The sequence below is a fragment of the Pteropus alecto genome, unplaced genomic scaffold (genome assembly GCF_000325575.1).
Source record: "Pteropus alecto unplaced genomic scaffold, ASM32557v1 scaffold11, whole genome shotgun sequence".
Taxonomy (NCBI): Eukaryota; Metazoa; Chordata; class Mammalia; order Chiroptera; family Pteropodidae; genus Pteropus; species Pteropus alecto.
The window spans coordinates 5,813,747-5,831,893 of record NW_006431956.1 but is presented as its reverse complement, the minus strand read 5'-3'; the positions used below and the strand labels follow the sequence as shown (position 1 = coordinate 5,831,893).

Sequence of the window (18,147 nt, the reverse complement as noted above, 5' to 3'; positions counted from 1 at the left end):
TCCTAAGCCTCAGCAAGGCCTAGCCATCTGCCTGTGGTAGGAGCTTCCTCTCCTGGAACGTAAATGCTGTTTTCTTTTTCCTTTTTTTTTTTTTTTTTTAATAAACAATCAACTCTTGTTCATTCCCAGCAGAGCTCTCACACAGCCCTAGGCCACTTCTAACTGAATTGTGGGGACATTGGGGACACTGCTCTGGTCCTCTGGCTCTCCTCTGAAATCTGTTAGAGACCTCCCCTGGAGAAAGCTGTCTTTTCGGGTTCTGTTATTAGTTTCACCCCTCTACCTGGCTCCAGGGGAGGAACCTGGGAGTGTGAACACTCAGGTTATTCACCAGCCCGTTTCACTAAACGAGGCAGTTCATGATGCCCCCAGATCTAAGGATGTCTTTTTGGAAGTCAGAGCTGCTGGGATATTCAAAACTTAAGAGATGGCTTTGCAACCTTCTCATAATCTCACCCCTGATAACAGCCCTACCTTCCAGCTTGCCGATAATCCAACTCACTGGCCTTTGGCAGTTTTGTTTTCGAGTTTGACAGAAGCACAGAACTAATATTGAAGCTGCCTTTATAGGTCTTTAAAAAAATGACCAAGGTTGTCATGGAAACTAAAGGCAAAATGACCAAGCTCCAAGGGGACAGGTGGGGGGAGTCTTTTGCTTAATTGCTTATGAAGATATGTGAAAGAAACAGAACATTCAGGCCTGGTAAAATGATAGATCTGTTTAAAGGGAGGAAATGAAAGAATTGGTAACAACACCCATGGGGAGGCCCAAACCCGCAGCGCTGTTGAAATCACTGGCTCTGTGGAAGTGTTTTGATTAGAGAGTTTTAATTGTACTACCTCTCAGATTCATGCTGGGGTTAAAAAAAAAAAAGAAAGAAAGAAAAAAAGCTTACGTTACATTGACTATTACGTGATTAAATTTAGAATCTCTGAGGAGAAAAACGAAATGGTTAGCATATATACTTCTTGGCTGGATTTTAAATCCCTCTTTAAAAAAATAATTACCCGAGGTTTCATTAAGGATTAAATAAGAATGTAGAGTGTTTCCTAAGTTTCAGTGAGTTCAGTCACTTTAGACCTTTTCTGTCACTGTATAGAAAAGACAGATCCCAGGTGTTCTACACCAAGGGTAAGACTGCACAGTTATAAAACATGAGGTGGTCTAATTTTTTTTAAAGTTTCATTTAACACTGAAGCATGTAGCAGAGAACAAAATTAAACCTCTCTTTAAAAAGTGCGCCTTTGTTCCAGAATGTTCTTTATAACGGCAACAGGCCTTTCAGAATGAATTTCTGTAGAGATCTCCCACGGAAGCAGTTTGTAAAGCTGTAGGTTGCTGAGGCTTGGCGAGGAAAGGGCTAGTGCATATAATTTCAGAAAGCGGGTGGGAGTGTGACCATTTAATTCTTGATGAGTAAAGTCTAGAAGGGTCTATCAGGATGAGGGATCGTGTGTTGGTGCTATTATGATGGTGTTATTTCCAGGGTCCAGCGGAGCCCAGATTCTGTTTTATGACTCGTCCCTCCTCTGCCAAGAGTTCTTGACCTAGGAGTGACACGTCAGGTGCAAAAGCTAAATGGGAAACAGAATACAAGACCTCTTTATACCTGAGGATAATGGATATTAGAAAAAGGCCACTCGAATGGAATCCACTTAAAGTTGTGACCAAAATGTTGAGGTAGACAATGTAAAACAGATTTGATAGCTATGATTTTTGAAAAATCAAGCAAAATTTATAAAAATGAGTTTATGTTGTCTTATAAACAAAATGACTTTATAATGACAGTTGTACACTAATCGTTTGCTCAGCCAAAAATAAATCAAGTGTTGACTTCAACGATGTGACATATGGATACTTTGGTGGTCCTCAATGAACTGTGCTTCCTTCTGTTTGTACCCTTACGAGTACCCTCACACACTGATTCTGGGCTTGACCATGTGACTTAGCTTTGGCCAATAAAACATAGCAAGAGGGATGCAAGTGAAGGCCTGGTAAGTCCTCGCACATCAGGCCTTATCCTCTTGGAAGGCCTCGTTTTGGAACTTGTCCGCCATACTACGAGAACGCATAAGCAACAATGCAGAGGAGCCCACAGTGTTGGAGAAGAACCGAGGCCCCCTAGCCAACTCTAGGTGAGCTCCCCGCCAGCAGCCAGTACCAATTTCTGGCCATGTATGTGAGTTCTCGTTACATCTTCTACACATCCCAGCTCTAAGCCACAACATGTGAAGCGTAGGAACCTCCTGGTCAACCCACAGAGCTGTTAAGAAGTAGTAATAAATTGTCATAAGCCATTACACTTCGGGACGGTTTGTCATTTAGCAATAGATAACTAGAACGGAAACTGTCACCTGAAAGTGGAGCCCTGCCATAACATGTGGCATTGGTTTTGAGTCTGGTAGAAGGAATGGAGAAATTTGGAAGAATGACTGACTGTTAGTGGAGACTGAAGAAATTCCTCACAGAAGCTGAAGAAAAGCCTTGAGTTATGTATTGTCAGAACAATTAGCAAAACGGGTTGCCTGTGGAAGTACGGGAAATAGAAAGGGTACCTAATGAACTTGTGGATCTGGCTAAAGAGATTTCCAGGCAGAATGTTGAAAGTACCACCTGGCTTCTTTTAGCTACCTATGGTGAAACACAGAAGGAGCAAGTTGAGCTAAAGAAGGAACTATTCAGATTTAAAGCAGAATGTAGAAGAACTAACAATGAGCTAGAACTTGTGGGTTTAATAATAAAATTGTTTTTTAGCCCCAGCCTGTCCAAGAAAAAAATTCTCAAAGAAATAAATGGCTTTGGTTTGAAGATAAAAACCAGGGTGATGGCAATAAAACATATGGCCTCAGAGCCAAGGTCTCTGTTAAGGCATCAGAAAGATTTAAGGGATATCTCAAAGTCTCAAAGATCCTCCCAGCTAAACGAGAAGACATCTAAGAATCTTAAGGGTATTTTCCCATAGGACTCTGATTTGCAGCCCCAAACAGAGAGAGGACTGTCTTGAAGAGATTTGCGAGAGTGGTTTTGTCTAAGAGTGTGGATAACGATTTGATGCAGAAAACTACAAAATTTGTAATGAAATTATATTAGCCGGGATTAAAAAGAGACAGTTCAAAATGAAAAGATACCTCAAGACACTCCAAGCTCCTAGGGGGAGTAAGCAAGCTGAGAAAGAAACTCGGCTACAAACCTGGCTATTTCTCTGGGAAAAGGAAGGATATTTCAGAGAACAGAGCCTAGAGCACAGGGGGAAGAGCTAAGAGCCACAGAAAATCACTTCAGGAACAGAACTGGGCCATAGTCAAGAAACCGGCTCCATGTGCCTGGCTGTATTTCACAATTTCTCTGGACCAGAAACTGCAATGTACCTTCCATTTTCAACCTTTTTAAGTGGGAGTTTGTTTTGCAGTTTTCCTGTTCTTGCCTTTTTATTGTATGTGGGTGTGTAAGGGCTAGAAAACAAAACTTGTCTGTTTTGTTTGCACTTCAGATTGAGAGCAGCCTCACTCCAGAGACCTTGATTGCATCTGGACCTGATTTGGATAATGAGATTCTACATCTGATGCCATAATGGGATAAGAGCATGGGAGCTTTGGAGGGGGTAAGTATATTTCATGTGTGAGAAAGGCATGGTCCATTAGAGGCCAGAGGGTGCTCTGCAGTAGACTGTACTTTGGTGGTCTTCAGGAATCTCGTCTCCTGGTATTCAGACCTATGTGTGCCTCCCTCCCTTCCTCATTGGCTCTGGGGTTGGCCATGTGCTAGCTTTAAACAATGGGACTTTTGCAAGTGTGGAGACTTGATTAGCACATGCACATTGGGGCTTGTCCTCTTGGAACAGTCCTCTTTGAAACCTAGACACTAAGCTGTGTGAAAGCCCAAACAAACATGTGAAGGTAAACTGAGGCCCAGCAGACAATTAAGCTAAGCTCTCAGCCAATGGCCAACACCAACTTCCAGTCATGTAAACGAGGCCACGCTGGACTTTCTTGTCATTCCAGCATCCCAGACCATAGCACAGAAGCAGAAGAACTACCAGATCAGCCAGTAGAATGGTGCAAAATATTACTGTTATTGTTAAAATCATTAAATGTATGGGCGATTTGTTATACAGACAGGAGGTTAATAATTTTTAGATAAAATTATATAATGGCAGAATAAAATATCTTTTGCTATTTTTGCAAAAATATTCAGGGATTTCATTTAATTTTTTCCCAAAGGTGTCGTTAATCCTTTGATATTTGAATCTCTTTATTTTAAAGTATCTTTTATGTCATCATCCTTGTTTATTTTCTCTTCTTCAGTTGTTAATTGGTCAAATTGTGCTGTATCCACATCTATTTCTGGCCTGGCAATATTTCTTTTATCAACTTCATGAAATCCTGCATCTTTTGCAATAGTCATAATTTCTTTTCACAGTAGACTGCTGCTATCTTTGAATTTATCATCTGCCATAATGTTGGTGGGATAGACACTAATGACTAATTTAAAGGAGGAGTGTTTGGTTCTGGGTTAATTTTATAAGTGGCCAGCTTATTACTAAATAGTTTTGCTTTATGATGGCTTTGCTTCTCTTCAACGGTTCAGATGATGAGTGCTCAGACAGTGAGGGCCACCCCGTAATACTCTACCTATAGCTGAGTAGCCCCCAGTACCAACAACACTGGGCTTCCTGGCAAAAGCTGAATTGGAACAAGTGATTTAAGCTCACAGTCTAAGAAGAGCTTCCTACTTTTCACCCTGAATCTAAGTCTTGGTACGACCCACTCAGGTATAACTTGGGGGAGGGAGAGCTAGAGAGAAGTCTGGCCTTCGGGCCCATTCTAGCATGCCATTCAGGGGTGGAAGAGGTGGGAAACAGAGAGGTGAATGCTCCGAGAATTCAGCTGCTGCAGTCTGCGGGAGGCAGCTGAAGAGAGAGGTCTGCCCCCCGTGTTGTCCTTAAAGACACCATGAGTCTGCTCATTAGTAGATATGACCTAGTGAATGCCTCGGGCTCTCATCAGTAAATCTTCATCTCTTGGAACAGCCCTCTTTTAATCCTATCTTCATTTCTTGGGGGAGGAGGGAAGAAAGAAGAGATAGAGCCATGGAGGAAAAGAGAACTCAAGAATCCCATTGGTCTACGATATCTGTCTCATTGGAGAGAATCTGCCCATTGGGCGATGGGAAGTTGGGAAGTCACCAGGTAGAGAAAGGAGGTAGGTGTTACACTTGAGGACATGTTGCTGTACACGTCTCCCTTCAGTCTGCTCAGTGGGAAGGATAAAAGAGAACTGAGCCCAGGAAACCACACTTCCAGCAGAGTTGCTTGAGCAGCAGATTAAGAGAAGCTGGTCAAGGGAATAAGGTCTTGTCTGAATTGGAGTTCTGAGAACTTACTGCTCAAAAAGATCTGTAAGATTTTTTTAAAGCCAAGTTTTCCCCAAAGTCAGTAGATCTAGGAGGGAGCTGACTCCAGGGGCAGATTGAAGTGGAGCGAGAAATTCTTGACGGATAATCGGGAGATCAATACACGACGAAGTTATGATTGAGAAGAGAAGAAAGATGGAAAGGAACCAGTTGTACCTTGAATTGGTTTATTTAAAAAAATTATCCCAGAAGAGTTATCTACTTTTATTGGTTAATGTTATTCTAGTTATTTTCACAAAGAACTACATTTTTTTAAAGAGCAGAACATTTATAGTTGTATAATATTAAAGCTATCATCTACCCACTCAAAGCCCACACTTTTCAGTTTGAACACATGAATTAAATACATTAGAGAACATTTAAATTGAATAAATAGTTTTAGTGTCGAATAAACTTTTAGAAAGCTAAAGTTATACATTTTTAGGTATGGGACATTCATTCATTCACTCACTCATTCATTCATTCAACAAACATTGAGTGCCTGCTCAGTGCCAGTCATTATATCTAGTGTACACATTATTAATGCAGGTTTGGAAAACTTATATTTAAAAGGTATAATGTGTGAAGTGGGGTCACTGGCACTAAGTCATATTGCTAAACAGAACAAAGTCAGCAATGGAAAATTTGGAAAAAGTTCTGTAAAGTACTTTATTTTAGGGGTAAGTGTTGCGGATATGCTAACTGCATAGACCTTTGCAGTAGAGCACAGGTAGAAAGGTTAATAAACGCAAGACAGCAACTGAAAAATACTCTTATCTTGATGCCTTTGGGGTTTTTTTAGGAACAAATCTGTTGGACTTTTTCCTAGCAATATCTAGTTTTACTTCCATTTCAGAGTAATCTTTATTAACCCTTTCAATGCAGTGCTTTCATCATAAACATATGGATACCCAAACTTCTTCCACACTTTCATTTCTCAACAGTCATCAACCATGTCCTATCAAGCTGAAAATCCTATAAGATCCTTTATCCAGAATAAGAGGCCATTTCTCCAGCACTCTTTTCAACAGGATTTTAACTCTTCTATGCAGCTGGCAAAAACATCGAACCAGCAAATTGAAAACACACAGTGGTATGTATGTTTAGAGCCTTTATAAACTTTCCCATGCGTGCGATTCTACCAGCTTTACACATTCCCTGAGCAGATACTGATTAGCTGAGTTATCAGGCAAGAGCTCAGAGGTGAAAATTGGTCTGGCGTGCAGTTTGTGAATTCCAGTTTATTGAGTGGACCCAGCTGTGGGTCTCTTCTTCTGCAGGAGGGTTCTTGCCTTTTAAGAACTTTCTTCCACTCCACTCCCCGTGGCTTCTATCACCTCCCCAGGAGACTTCACTTCCTATGGGATTCTTACTGACAACATGTCAGGGACACTCAGAGCAGCTTTATGATAAATCTCACACATTCCTTCTCTCCTCTCCTCCCCGACTGTGGCCTATTTTTTGTGTGTGTTTTGTTTTTTCATTTTGTTCCAAGGACACTGGTGTAAAAAGAAGGTCCGTGAAACCCACCTGGCTCTTAGTCCACAGCTTGGTTATGCTCTAATATGTAAAGGGAGACTTGGCTTCTTAGAGACCCGAGACCCATGTGCTTAATCCTAACCTTGTCAGGTACGCAGACATTTAATTGAAGGCATTCAGAGGTTGTTGAACAAGATTTTCAAGCCATTCTTTCCCAGGTAAAGGTTATATCTTCAAAGGCGAGTTTTTCTCTCCCCAACTGGTCCAATTTTACCAACAGGGTCTCTTTAATTTATGGCTCTATACCCAGTGCCTATAAGAGTGCATGATGCTTCATAGTTGAAGGGTGAATGTTGAAAGTTATTTGTTGAAACGTAACTGTCGAATGATGACTATAGAGAGTCAAAATGCTGAAGCTGTGTCTGGTATTTCCGTTTAGTATCTAAACATTTATACAAGAGGATATTGGGAATTTGGTTTGATGGACTTAAAATTATAGCAGAAAGTCTTAGAGCCTCATCTCGGTTGCTTGAAAAACCAACTAGTCTCCCTGTTTCCATTTTGCCAGCTGTGCAAAGGGCTATTGGCAGTGTCTTCATCATGACAGCAGAGTGAAGAAGCAAGCAGAGCACTTAACCAAAGTGCTCATAACACCTACAAAAGAGCAGTACATTTCTCCGGAGTACTAGTCAACCCCAAACGTAGTTTGTTCTTTCTCTGAAATGCAGATGCTTAAAATGGCATATATTAAAATGTCTATCGAGAGTTCGAGCTGCTGGTTTCTGTTCTCTCCAGACAGGACACCATTGTCATGGACTCATGGTCATTGGAACGGTCATTTAGGCTGAATATTAGTACCCAAATTGGGAGAACTTGGAACTATCATAGACAGTGGCTACATGTCTTAAACCTGACTTCTGAAAATGTAGCACGTATGAATGTGCAGGGTAAAACAAAGGAACAAACAAACAAACAAAAAACCCCCCAAACGCAGTTGTCTCTTAGCAGTCCCCAAGCATTCCTTTTATAGAATAAAACTCCAATGGAGTTTTAACGCACGAAGTTATCTCATAAGAAGGAGGCCCCCTTTGGGAGGCAGGGGACCGTAGGCAGGGATTCCTAACCCCAAGCCCCGTTCCCAGCACCCCCAACTGCCTGTAGTTATGTGACCCTGGACAAGGCATTTAACCTCCTGAGACTCTAGCTTCTTTATCTATGAAATAACATTGGCTTCCTGCCTCCCAAGGAAACCAGAAGGAAGAATGAGTTAACATTTACATTGCACACTGGGAGCCTCCAAGAAAGGCACCACAAGAGCAGGAAATATAATAGGAAATATGTGTTTTTTAAAATTTTTTGGTCGCAGGTCAGCCTTTTGGGGCCTATTCCCTATGTCCAGTATTAAAATAACAGGCAAACATAAAAGAAAGGTCTGAACCTAATTCAGGTAGGATAACTGAATCATAGCTGCTGGGTTTTGTTTGCTCGTTCTTTATTTAACTTTGTGGGAAAAAGATATGTGGGGGAGGTAACTCAACTGCTACTGGGAGAGGTATCCGACTTGAGGCCATATTTAGACACAGCAGAGAGGCACCCCTGCTGGAGATCAGCAGGAGGCACAGACTGAGCGGCTGAGATTTGGAATTCATCGGGAAGGTCAGCTCCTGGAGGATAGAAATCATGTCCTAAGTGTCCCACGTCTCCAGTCCCTTTCCAGTGCCTGGCGTACCGCTGCTGCTCAGTTCACGGGTACCTAATGAATGCATTGATGGAGGTCTGAACGTGGCTTCTTTCTTCGCCAGCTCTGTGCTCCTTTTTCTTACCTGTAACTTGGGAGTGAAAACACCACCTTCGCAGGGCTGTCGCGAAGGTCATGCGAGTGACATGTGTAAAGCTCCCAGCACACTGTCTGGCGCACCTTTGGGGCACACAATCCCGGTAACTGTTGTGATGACTGTTAGTGCTCTCAACACTAATGCTGGGGCTCCATGACAGCGTAGTGGCCAAAGTATGGTTGGGTTCGTATCCTGGCTTTGGTACTTACCAGCTCCCGGAGAGCAATGGTTTAACCTTTCTGGAACTTGGTAATAAAATCTTATCCACGTATCAGCTCACCGTCTAGAATATAGTCTGGGATGATAAAGAGTACTGGATGCTCTTTAAAATTCTTGTATCGTAACATACATCGGGAACATACATACAACATATTTATGAAACACGGTGAATAAATAGAGGTCAAGACATGGACCATTGCCAGCACCGAGGAGCCCATCGTGTGCTGTCAGATCATTTATACTCTTCTTCCATTAAGCATTATCTCATGTGCATGTCATTTAGAGCATTTAAAAATAGATTTAATTGTGATTCATATATTTGAACAATTTATTAATGAGCTACAATTTATTAAGTTCTTATAAACACAGATATGTTTGTTCTCCTGATGTGCCTGTTGCTTCTTGCACAATTACCACACTGTTTCGAGCATCATAACTATGCAATATACTTTAATATCTGGAAGAGCAAATTATTCCGGCCAGTCTGCTTTTGAAAACTTCTTAGCTATTCCCCTTATTTATTTTTTTCTCTTTTTTATTTTGACACATTCTCAAACTTACACAAAAGTTGCAGGTGTAGTTCCGACAAATTTTCTTTCTGAACTGTTTGAGAATAAGTTGTTCCATCACTTAAAAATACGTTAGTATTTCCTATCATCAAGGGCATAGAAATTGAAAATTAGCATTGATTTGTTACTATCATCAAAACTTCATATCCCATTCAAATTTGCCACCTGTCCCATTAATATCCTTTATAGCAAAAGGATCCAGTTCAGAGTCAAGTGTTGAATTTAGTCTTTTGCATGTTGTTTTTCATCTTCTTCAATATGGAAAAGCTACTGAGTCTTTCACTGATTTTTGTGAACTTGACAGAAAGATTATAAGCCAGTTATTTTGTACAATATTCCTCTATTTGTGCTTGTCTAATACTTCTTCATGATTATGTTATACATCTTCAGTAGGAATATCATAGAATTGACGCTATGTTCTTCTCTTTGCATTTTATCAGGTGGTAAATGGTTTCAATTTGTCCCATTACTCAGGATGTTTACTCAAATTAAGGTGATATCTTCCCAGCTTCTCCGTCTATAAAATGGTTCCTTTTTCCTAAGTAAATATTTTGGTGGGAGCTATGTGTAACTATGTACATATTCCTAAATGTTTTATTTATTCATTCGTGTATTTACTAATGTAAATTCATGATTTACTATTTTATTCTATGGCTCATAAGCAATTAATATCAGTATTAATTTTAATTGATCATTAGGAGCTCCTTAAGTTTTGTGTGTGTGTATGTGTGTGGTGTATGTGTATTGACATGTCTCGGTTGTTTTTTGAGCATTCTTTTACCCTTTGGCACAGAAATATTCCTGGCTCAGCTGAAAATTTTTATGTCCACTTCCCCAACTCGTCTTTGATATCAGCCGTTTCTCCAAAGAGCCCTGGTTCCTTTGAGTGGGGAATGATATTTAGAAACCAGGATCTGGATGTTAGGTGCTCTCATTGCTACTGAAGTGTTACTTCTCTTAGGGCCTCTCAGTGGTCAAAGCTGGGGAGTGTGTGTGTGTGTGTGTGTGTGTGTGTGTGTGTATCAGGGTGTCCCAAGAGTCTTAGTGCAGTTTCAGGCTTTAAGAACTTCAGAAGTACAAAAGCTATAAATTCACAACAATATCATTGGGAAGTTTAGTTTTGACAATTTACACTTAGTTTTGATAATTTTGAATAATAATTTTTTAATTCTAAGGTTTTGTTTGTGATGATTTTATGGATAAACATTTCTGAGACCAGTGAATTGCTAGAGGTTCTCTTGCTTGACCCATCCTGTCACCTATCTATCTCCATTAGACTTTTTTTCTTGTGGGATCCCATCAAAACTGTCATGTATACATCATAACACCATTCCTCCAATGAACTAGATAACCTAGATGAAATGGGCAAATTCCTAGAATATAAACTACCAAAAGCTAACTCAAAAGAGATAGAAAATATGAATGGATCTATAACAATTAAGGAGATTGCATCAATAATCAAAAACTTCCTGCAAAGGAAAGCTCAGGAAAACGTGTTTTGCTGATATATTCTACCAAACGTTTGTAGAAGATTTAACACCAATAAATTACAGATGCTTCCAAAAAATAAAAGAGAGGATACTCCCCTGCTCATTTTATGAGGCTAGTATTACCCGGACACCAAAAAAAAAAAAAAGAAAAGAAAAGAAAATACAGACCAATGTCTCTTATGAATACAGACATAAAAGTCCTCAAAAGTAAAACAAACTGAATCCAGCAACATGTGAAAAGAGTTATACACCATGACCAGGTGGGATTTATCCCAGGATGGCATGGTTGATTCAACACAGGAAAATCAACACGCCATATTAATAGAAGTAAAGGACAAAAATCACATGATTGTATCAATAGAAAAAGGAAAAAACATTTCATGAAGTGCAATACCCTTTATGAAAAAACATTCAACAAATTAGAAATAGAAGGGAACATCTTTGATGCAATAAAGGGTATCTCTGAAAAACGTACAGCTAACATCATACTTAATGGTGAAAGACTGAAAACTTTCCTCTAAGATCAGGAAAAAAGAACAAGGATTTTGCTCTTGCCAATTCTATTCAAGTTCTAACCAGGGTAATTAGGCAAGATAAAGAAATAAAAGGCATCACGACTAGAAAAGAAGAAGTAAAGTTATATCTACTTGCTAATGATATTTTATAGAGAAAATCCTAAGAAATCGAAAAAACTATTGAAGCAAAGAAACGAGATCATCAAGGTTGCAGGATACAAAATCAATATAAAAAAACAATTGTATTTCTACACACTAGCAAAGAACAATCCAAAATGAAATTAGGAAAACAATTACATTTACAAATAATATCAAAAAACAATAAAATGCATAGGAATAAATTTGACCAAATATGAGACTTGTACATTGAAAACTATAAAACATCATTGAAAGAAATTATAAAAGGACATGCCATGTTCATTGATTAAAAGATTTAATATGGCATTACTTTCTAGACTATTCTACAGATTCATCCTAGGAATACAGGTTTGGTTCAACACAGGATGGCTAGACTGAAAAACACAGATAAGTTCGTTGAGGATGTGGAAAAATTTGAACCCTCATACATTTATAAAATGGTGTCATTACTTTGGAAAATAATTTGTCACTTCCTCAAAAACGTTAAACATAGATTTACCACATAAACCAGGAATTCCACTCCAGAGATTTTCCCAGGAAAGTTGAAAACATGTTCATGCAAAAACTTGTAAAGGAATGTTCTTGGGAACATTATTCATAATAGGCAAAAAGTAGAAACAACCCATATGTTCAGCAACTGATGAATAAAAATATGATCTCTCCATACAATGGAGTATTATTCAGCCATAGAAATGAGTGAAGTACAGATTCATACTGAAACATGACGAAGCATGAAGGCATCATGCAAAGTGAAAGTAGCCTAACACAAAAGGGCACAGGTTATATGATTTTGTTTATAAGAGTCCAGAATAAGAAAATCTCTATATAAAGTAGATTAGTAGTTGGAGATGTTGGGAGAGGTGAAAGTTGGGAGTAATTCGTAATGATTCTGGGATTTCATTTGGGGGTGATGAAAATGTTATGGAATTACACAGCGGTGATGGTTGCACAGTCTTGTGAGTGTACTAAAACCCACTGAACTGTACACTTTAAAAAAGAATGAACTTTATGGAATGTTAACTATATCTCAATTAAAAAGCAAAACCAATGATGGTTTTTTAAAGAAAACTCATTATTTGAATAATTCGAAGGCTAGAATTACAAATGAAATATTATATGCTACTGAGGAGTAGCTCATGAAAGTTTTACAAAATTTGGAAATTGACTAGAATGATGTATAGCACAGTATAGTAATTATGTTTAATTTAAAAGTTTAATTATATATAATTGGTACACAGTAAACTACCTACATTAGAATGTACAATTTAGTACATTTTGACATATGAATATACTCATGAAACATGACCTCATAACACATCCATCATTCCCCAAAGTTTCCTCGTGTCTCTTTGTAATGCTTCCTTCTCATATGTCCTCCCCGAGGCCCAGACGACCCCTGATCTATTTCTCTTACTACATATTAGCTCGCATTTCCTAGAATTTTATGTAAAGGAAACCATACAGTCAGTATATTACACTTTTTAAAATTCTGGCTTCTTTCACTTAGCATAATTATTTTGAGATTCATCCATGTTTTAATGTGTATTAAGAGTTTGTTCCTTTTTATTTTTGAGTAATATTTCATTGTATATCAGTCTGCTCTATTTCTCTTACTACATATTAGCTCGCATTTCCTAGAATTTTATGTAAAGGAAACCATACAGTCAGTATATTACACTTTTTAAAATTCTGGCTTCTTTCACTTAGCATAATTATTTTGAGATTCATCCATGTTTTAATGTGTATTAAGAGTTTGTTCCTTTTTATTGCTGAGTAATATTTCATTGTATATCAGTCTGTTTATCCATTTACCTGTGGATGGACATTCGGGTTGTGTCCAGTTTTGGGCTATTACAAATAGTGCTGTAATGATGTTCATGAGACCTGAGCTTTACATCGTGAACTGGGTGTCGTCTGACCCAGCCAGCCACAGGTTGTATGCACACAGCAGCAATCTATTATCTGATGGGAATATAAGAGACTGAGCTCGAGCAGGTCCAGGAGGTATAGTAGGTTGTAGGAGCAAGTGGCCTAGACTCCTTTGACTCTGAAGGTGCAGTGCCTCTTCCCTCTCCTCAATCTGGTCTCTTGGGCATGTTCCTGATAACTTAGTTGACTTTAATAACCCCAACCAGGTTTACAGTTTGTTCTGTATTATATGTACCTTGTAGTGCCACTCGGGATTGATCCTGTAGGACACTGGTGAAGGAAAATTCTCCCAGTGGGTAGAACTTTGAGCAGCACACTTAGTTGCACACGATGTCTAGACTGAGAGATGGCCAGTAGTATAGATGGACACTAACTCCTGGGCAGTTGATAGTGGTTTGGTTGGATGGCGTATTAGGCTTCACTAGAGAAACAATATACATATGTATGGAGATCAGTTGGCTCACGTGGTTATAGAGGCTGAAAAGTACCATGATCTGCCATCTGCGAGCAGGACACCCAGGGAAGTCACTGGTGTGATTCAGTCTGAGTCCAAAAGCCTGACAGCCAGTGGAGCTGACGGTGTAAATCCCAGTTCAAAGGCAGGAGAAGGTGAGATGAGATGTCCCAGCTAAACCACTGAGGCAGGAAGAAAGGGGGCAAATTCCTCCTTCCTCTACCCGATGCTCTATTCAGTCCTCAGCAGATGATACCTACCCACACGGGGGAGGGGAATGCACTTTACTGAGTCAGTGCTTCACATGCTAATCTTACGTGGAAACATCCTCACAGACACACCCAGAAATAATGTGTAATCTGGGTACCCTGCGGCCCACTCAAGTTGACACATAAAATTAACCATCACGGATGGGAAGGAACTTAAATAAAATTAGAAAATTGGTGACAAGGACATCTGGGGAAGAGGTATATGGATGGACCTCTTGGGATGGTCAGAGTGTAAAGGTATTTTTGTCCCATGTGAACGATGGGCATTCACGACGAGTTTTTAGTAATTAAGCAAGGAAATCATGTACTCTGTAGATGTCAGTCTCTTTTCCCAGCCACCCAGTGATTGTTGAATGGGCTCATGAAAACGGTGACCATGGAGGTAGGGATAGAGGCTATATACTGACTTGACAACACGGACACACCCTCGCCAAGCATAGCACCACTGCTGAGGTCCTACTATGTCAGCAGCAGAGACATTGATGACCTAACCTGTCCTTATTCACATGGGTGACCAGCCAGCCACCTACTGGTGGGTCGATTGCAGTTGGACCCCTTCCATCTTGAAGGGGGTGGAGATTTGCCCTCACTGGAATAGACATGTTCTGGATATGGATACGCCCTTGCTGCCCACGACGCTTCTGCTGGTAGCACAGTCTGTGTACTCACAGAACACCTTCCCCACCGTCATGGTATTTCCCACAGTGTTGCTTCTGACCAGTGATTTCCAAGCCATCACTTCTTTCTGAGCATAGGGAATGAGCTCTTGGCCATGGAATTAACTGGTTTTACCCCACACTCCCCATCACCTAGAAGCAGCAGGGCAACATTTGAAAGCTTACTAATATACTGGCTTACTGAAGACTCAGTTATTGTGTCAGTTGGGAGTCAATACCCCAAAAGGATGAGGTGCTGTCTTAAAGGAGACAGTATATGCTTTGAAACAGAACAATATACGGTGCTGTCTCCCCCACAGCCAGATCATATGGATCTTGGAATCAGAGGGTAGAAGCAGCTTGTCTCATTATTACGCCCCAAAAGTCATTCATAGAATTTTTGCTTCCCATCCTGGCTACCTTGAGCTCTGCTTGTTTGCCGTTCTTAGTCCCCAGAGAGGAGCTGCTCACCAGGGGACACTTCCATTGGCTCCAGGTAAAGAACCCCAGTCAGCAAGGCACTCCGCCTGACCCTACAGAGGAGAAGAAAAACATGACCAATGTGTCTGTGAAGAATCCAGGCAAGGGACAATCTCTCAACGGGGCTCGCTTCTGGAAAATACATTCTGGGTAGTACTGGAAGAGTTTCGATTCTAAGTTTATACAAGAAGAGAGAAAACGGCCACATGTACTGATTCTATTTATTTGCTCGTCTAAATCGAAAGAAAAGTCATGGTTTTAAAGTCTGTAGAAGTGGACAAATCTTTTCCAGGTCTCTGAGGTACTTGAAGATGCAATTAAAAAGAAAATCTTTCTTACCACCTTGTCTGCATAAGTTATATCATAGGACTAAAATAGAACAGGACTGCTGCTTAATACAAAATTAATGTTAGTCCCATTACATACTCATTTAGCCATCGCTGGCGATAATGCTGAGGTTATCAGTATTCATGTACTCTACTTACTTCTAGATAAAGGGCCCACTTGTGCCTTTAAAGCATTGCCTGTTCTGTCAATATCCTAGTTTGTAGTTAATGAGAAGACCGAGGCTGGGGTTTGAATCCTGGCTCAGTCACTTTTTATCTCTGTGATCTTGGTTAAGACAGTTAACCCCTCTGTGCCTGTGCTTCCTTATCTATAAAATGAGGGTGATAGTGGTATCTACTTCGGGAGTGTTGTTTGGAGAATTCATTAACATAACATATGCAGAGTCCTCACAACAATGCTTGGCCAGTAATAAACAATAAATTAATCGTTAGCAATTGTTACTATTATAATTTGACAATGCTTGCCAAGAATATAAACCCTTTTTATACCCCTTATCTCTCTTTCTCTAGCCAACTTGCAGGACACCTGCTAATTAACTGTTAGAGACTGAATTGTCTCCCACCCTCCCAAATTCATATGTTGAAGCTCTAACCCCCAATGAGACTGTAGTTGGAAATTAGACTTTTAGGGAGGTAATTAGGGTTAAATAAGGTCACGAGGGTGGGGCCCTAATCTCTATGAGGACACAGTGGGACAGTAACTGTCTACAAAAAACCAACCCTGACCTTAGCATCTTGACCTTGGACTTCCAGTCTCCAAAACTGTGAGAAAATCAATGTCTGTTTAAGGCCTGTGGTATTGTGTTATGGCAGTCCTAGCAAACTCAGACAATAATGTCCTAATTCACACATGAAGTGAGACAAATGAGCAGTGCCAACAGTCACCAATGTCACCCTTAAACACCATTTCTCTGCTGTAGGAAAGTCTAGCATCTACCATGGTGGGGGGCACACTGGAGAGTCACATGTGCCATCATGACTGCTGCCCACCTGAATCCTTCTCATAACAAATTGTTTTCAACAAAATTTATTGAGGCCCTAGAGTGACTCCCACAGGCAGGGGTTTGTTGTCACCTGTGAGGAGCACTCACTCTTATCTCTTTGTGCTTTTAAGCCCATCCTAGAGGGTTTTACAAGAAGAAGAACTTAGTCGACTGAGTCACTGATCAGATTCTGGACGAGTGTGACCTCACGTCAGCTGTGGCCTTCTATTCCCTCGCTGGCTGGAATCCTGATCGTACCACTTCTGGGGATGCACAAAGCCCTCCCTCCGACGTCTTCCAGGTCCTGGAGTCCACCCTTCTCATGGCCTCTTCCTCCTGAATCCCTGTCTTGACCGGCTGGATTGTACCCCAGAGTCGCCTTTCAAAAACTGGTCACAACGAGCATGCATGAGTTTAGCCATCCTAAGTGAAGACTGAGAGATTGCCGGAAGGAGATTTGGGAGTCGGGGAGGTGAGGCCCAGCCTTTTATGCTTCCTATCCTCTTTTCTGCTTATCTTTCCTTCCAGAATTTCCTAAGAATTCTTTTCCTTTCAGTACATAGAAGAATTCAGTTGAGTTTCAAGGCTCAAACTCACAGAAACCCCAGTTCATAAGATGCTTGCAGATCAAAGAGCCTTCCATTTTAAGGGAATTTTGCTTAAAGATTTATTGTAAACATATATAATATGTATGATATAGATACACTGATAGGTATACTACATATACATATATGTATAATATGCCATATGTTATATTTATAAATAACAAACACGTCTCTTTTTTTCTTCTTAGTACATTAGGAACAATTAAGGCAATTTAGAGATAAAAGGAACTGCTCAGTTTAGAGATAAAAGCTTGAACTGCCGAGTCTGAGTCCCCCCAGATTCACTGACTTGTGAAAGAGCTGTTTGGAATTGACCGCAGAATTTATTTCTCAGGTGCAGGGAGTTTAAAATCTGAAAGTAGGTGTTATGTAAATCATGGAGCTTTAGAAAAATCAGAGCAAAACGGATTTTCCAATCTTTTATTAAAGGTTCCCTAAGATCATGGCTAAATAATGAGAGACAGTGAGCGGGAGGGGGAGAGGGTGGAAGGGAGAGGCAGGGAGAGAGACCCGAAGTTTATTAGCCCGCACTGACTTTCCTAGTCAACATCTGCGAAGGTGAAGTCAGATTTGATTTCTATGTACTTGGACTCTAAATGAACTACAAAGAAAACGTAAAAACGTACGCAATCATGCAAACTAACAGCAATTATTTGTAAGGATGGCACGCGTTTGGAACATGCTTTATCCAGGAAAGCTTTGCCCCACTTCATCAGTGGGGCGCAGGAGGAGGGCTGGGCGGCCGCTCCCAGCAGTGAGTTTCTCGGGGTGCGTCGGGCCAAGTCGG

The 18,147-nt window shown here is 40.3% G+C and overlaps 1 protein-coding gene across 3 annotated transcripts in view; it reads left to right on the top strand.

The window, feature by feature from the left end:
- The window catches only part of CCDC3 (coiled-coil domain containing 3), a 169,366-nt gene that overhangs the window by 74,292 nt on the left and 76,927 nt on the right, over positions 1–18,147 (top strand). For all 3 annotated transcript variants that reach the window (XM_025043424.1, XM_025043423.1, XM_015585579.2), the window contains 4 exons: positions 3,492–3,602; positions 5,066–5,202; positions 6,337–6,485; positions 16,887–17,227. The gene's annotated coding sequence lies outside the window, so the exon portion shown is untranslated. The remainder of the gene's footprint in view (positions 1–3,491; positions 3,603–5,065; positions 5,203–6,336; positions 6,486–16,886; positions 17,228–18,147) is intronic.